The sequence below is a fragment of the Cynara cardunculus genome (genome assembly GCF_001531365.2).
Source record: "Cynara cardunculus var. scolymus isolate 2C chromosome LG 5, CcrdV1, whole genome shotgun sequence".
Lineage (NCBI taxonomy): Eukaryota > Viridiplantae > Streptophyta > Magnoliopsida > Asterales > Asteraceae > Cynara > Cynara cardunculus.
In genome coordinates, this window is record NC_037532.1 from 28762396 (window position 1) to 28766835 (window position 4440).

At 33.0% G+C, this 4440-nt stretch overlaps 1 long non-coding RNA gene across 1 annotated transcript; it reads left to right on the plus strand.

Annotated features, from left to right (window-relative positions):
• The first annotated feature begins 3696 nt into the window (after positions 1 to 3696).
• Positions 3697 to 4237, plus strand: LOC112512024. Its single transcript, XR_003069187.1, has 3 exons — positions 3697 to 3777; positions 3937 to 4106; positions 4210 to 4237. It is a non-coding gene; the product is annotated as an uncharacterized LOC112512024 (long non-coding RNA).
• The last annotated feature ends 203 nt before the right edge of the window (positions 4238 to 4440 follow it).

Consider the following 4440-nt stretch of genomic DNA (forward strand, 5'->3'; position numbering starts at 1 on the left):
ATGCTTTGTCCGATTTAAAATAAACCGACTACCTTATAGTCGTATTCCTACTTCTTCGTTCAAAATACTTGATATAAACTCAATGATCATAAATCGCTCAACACTTGTCCGGTTTAAGACTAAACCGCTTGACTTTTGATCGATTTAAGTCCAATCCGGACAACACTTATTAAGCGGTTTATTTATAAATCGCTTAAGCCTTAACCGGTTTAGGGTTTAAATCGTCCAACCCTTGTCCGGTTTATGGCTAAACCGCTTAACCCTTGTCCGGTTTATGGCTAAACCGCTTAACACTTGTCCGATTTAGGGCTAATCCGGACAACACTCCAGCGGATAACTTTTATATCAAAAGTAAAGTTCTACAATCAATTATACAATTCTGATGAGTTTAAAAGTAATAAGAATCACTCACCTTGAAAGTCTTTTTTTTTTATAAATAAATATATATATATATATATATATATATATATATATATATACCTTTGTTAGAAAAATAATTAAAAAAACATTTTTAACATTTCCGACGGATTTCCGACGGAATTTATTTAAAAAAAAAAATAAAATTCCGTCGGAAATCCGTCGGAAATTGTTTTTAATTAACACTAATTAATTGATTTAAACAAATTAGACAAATTTTGCGATGGATTTCCGACGGATTTGTGACGGTTTAGAATAAGTAAAAAAATCCGTCAGAAATCCGTCACAAATCCGTTGAAAACCCGTTTTAAATAATTTTAATTTTTTTCCCGAAAAATTCAGTGGGGGATTTGTGGGGGATCTGTGGCGGATATGGATAAAAGTTGACTTTTTTTGACTTTTTTGGTATCCGTCGGAAATCCGTCGGTAATCCATCGGTAATATTTCCGACGGAATTTCCGCCAGAAAAATCCGTCGGTGATGCCCTTTTTTTTAGTAGTGGAATAATCCGGTCAAGACTTCACTTTTTAAATTGCTCAAATTCTCAAAATGACAAGAAGAAGGAAAATGGAGGTCTTACCCTCCTTTTATACCCCTTCCTAAAAGGAAAGGTCGGTTGTACTCACACATACACACAACCCATGCATCCATACTCATGCATGTGTGTGTGTGTATATATATATATATATATATACTACAAGAAAAATGAGTTTTAGAGAAGGAACTTTTTGAGAAGAATTTAAAAGTGTATCTAAAGATGTCTTTTAGAGAAGGAATTGATCAACAAAAATGAAATMTGTAATTTAAAAGTATTATAAATTTCAGAGAAAGATTTTGAACCAAATTATACCCTACAATAAACTTCTCTAAACATTTAGAGACGCCTTTTTTGAAAACCTCTCATATGGTCACACACAAAACTTTAGTGATGTTTTGGCAAGCATCTCTAAAAGCTAGATTATTTAAAAGAAAATAAAAATTCAATAAAAAGTTTTATTAACGCTTTGTAAAGCGTATGTAAAAGAATAAAAAAACATTTTAAGAACAAGTAAATCAGAATTATAAGTAGAAATGTTCCTAGAAATCCAAATAGAGAACGGTGCCCTAAAATCATTTCRCCTCTTCGTCTCTCTACTTCGTTGGTCGTTGTTTATCGTCGCCTCCTCCCTGGCCATCGCTTGTCGTCGCCTCCTCCTCTGGCCGTCGCTCTCCATCTCATCCTCATCCTCTCGTTGTCGCCTCACCATCCTAGTTGTATATATTTCAGCTTTAGCTCCTATGTCRTTAACGGAACTTGGTGTTAAACCTRAATTGACATAACATGATTTGTTCTATTCATTTATACAATACTCTTCTTCTACTTAAAATGCAAAGGTGGTTGTTTCAATCATAGTTATCATTGCATGTTRRAATTMTTGATGACCAAAATTTTGTTTTAGGTTTTTGATTTCTTGATCAGTACTAATCCGCTATGCCGGACTCTGTTTACATTAATCAACTTTGGTTTTTTTTAWTTTTCAATACTTTTMTGGTATRCCTTAGCCTTGTCCAATTTAGGATATTTTAACCCATAAACTATTTGTTGTTGCTATTGTTGGTGTTGTTTGATTCAAAGAATTGGTTAGAATTTGATCTTTTGTTTGATTAAATATGTGTAAGAAGTAAGTAAAGAAATTTTATATGATCCATAAAATGAAGTTGTAGAATAGAGTTAATAGGTGAATTTGGTGATCTTCTGCTACCACCATTATCATTATTGTTTTTCCTTTCTACATTTTTCTTTATTGAAGTTATATTTGATCTCAAGATGGATGACTTTGTTTACAAGTATGTGGCGATTGACTTTCATGCTACCAAAAAAACAGGTTCGGTAGTTAGTAACAGAATTTCGACAACTGCTTCTGCACGTCGGATCACAATTTTAAATGGAGGTTTTGGTGGTATGTTTTATGTAATTTTTCATGCCTTCTTCCAATGCATTAAGTGACTTACTTCATGATCCAAATTTTGTATCATGCAGTCTCTTTCTTGATGGATCATCTTTTAAGCAATTTTCAGATACTTTTTGGTCGAATTTCTAATTTATGTTTCTGTAATCTCAAATTTACATCGATATAGATAATGTAACATCTCTGCTGGTACCAGCTGTTGCATTGGAGGCTATGGGTTATGGACACATGTGGTGGAAGGTGTGATTAGTTTTGACTTGCTGCTGCTCCTTCAAAGTTTTTGCAGATCAACAAAATTTATTACTTTGAATTGTTGTACACTTGGTCTTGCATATTAGATAATCTCAGATGCCCTTTTATCTGTCGCACCAACTCACACACACAAATGGTTTCAATTTGTTTTTGAAATCTTTTCTCAACATGAATTTTTGAAGATTGACTTTGTCTTACATTGTCTTTTAGGGTGTTTCATTTTCAGACCTCATGTATGTGACAAAGTGTGATATGACAAACGCGGTTTCAAACTTGACAAATTATCTGGAACAAGTTTCAGATGTGCTTGTTGTAAGTTCCAATTATAGAGATCAAGACGCCGTTTTTGAACTCTTTTTATCTTCAATTTCACAGTTCCTTATATATCATATCACTTTTAAATGATTGTATTCCCAGGAACCCTTTTTGTATAATACTTCTTTTTAAAGAATTATTGCCTTAATATGTTTGGTTAATAGTCTGTTATAACTTCTTATGCTTGCCTACTTTCCTTCTCAACACATGTTTCCTCACTTTTTGACAATATCATGGGGTAGAGCTTGAGTCATAACAACAGTCTTTTTGGAAAATGCAAGAGAAGGACTGCATAGAAAGAATTTCCTACTCAAATCTTGCAAAGTRAGGAAACATGTGTTSTTTTGCTGCATCTCTMGCTCTCGCCCTGGTACGAKTCYTAATTTTTGRAACAAGTTCTTGATTTTGGGTTTTAGGGTTTAATTTAGGGTTTAATTTTTGGAACAAGTTCTCCAAAATATGTTGTTTTCTTGATAACGACTTGCTTCTGCAGAAGCTGTTGGTGCCAAATTTTAGAATACAATTATACTAACATGGTCAGCATGGTGGATTGATCCTACATCTTTTATTATTTCTTTATATCTCGACAATGATTGGATTATTTTGATTACTAATGAATTCATTGATTACTCTTTAGCAATTGATATCCATTATTAGTTGTTGTTAAAGAATTACCACATGTGATAATTATTGCCTTTTTCTCTTCATCAAAAAACTCAAGCATTTGCATCTTAGAGACAGAAATGACATATTATATCATAACATAATTTAACAAGATGGGGTGGAGCTTTGCTGGAATTCTCCCAATTTGGAGATATCAAGGAATCAAGGAAGATGCTTCAAGGTATTGTTGCAGTTGCTAATGCTTATTAAATCTCTATAATAGGGGAAAATGATGTTGTTTCTGTTAGGAGTTTTCATTCTGTTTTTGATCTTTATTTTACATTAAAACAATCTGCTAAAAACTTTTTTATTTGGTTCACAATAAATAAACAAAATTTAGATGCTGTGTCAAAATTGGACGAGGCATTGGCTATCAATCCTGCAAAACATGAGGCTCTGTGGTGCTTAGAGAATGCCCACACTGCTAACGCTTTTCTAACCCCGGACCATGATGAGGCTAAGATTCAGTTTGAGCAAGCATTTCAATGTTTCGAAAAGGCTGTAGAAGAGGTATTATTCCTTTGCTTGCACATTACAATCTTCAAAAGTTTATATTCTSCCAGCATACTCATTAGATCTGATTGTGAATGTTTGATGAAATGTATTGTCTCAGTGTCCTGGGAATGAACATTATCTCCAATAATCTTTGGCATCATGTGCTAAGGTATTCAACTAAATTTGTTAACTTGTTTCTCTTTGTGGTTTCTTATCAGTTGTTCTAGGTTAGGTGTCTTGCTAATATTGTTATATGTTAGAAAATGTAATATATTTCTTGGCAAAATTACCCATTTGGCAGTTAAGAAGTTGTGTRCTCAATGTTAACTCTTAAATTGGTMATTCTGAT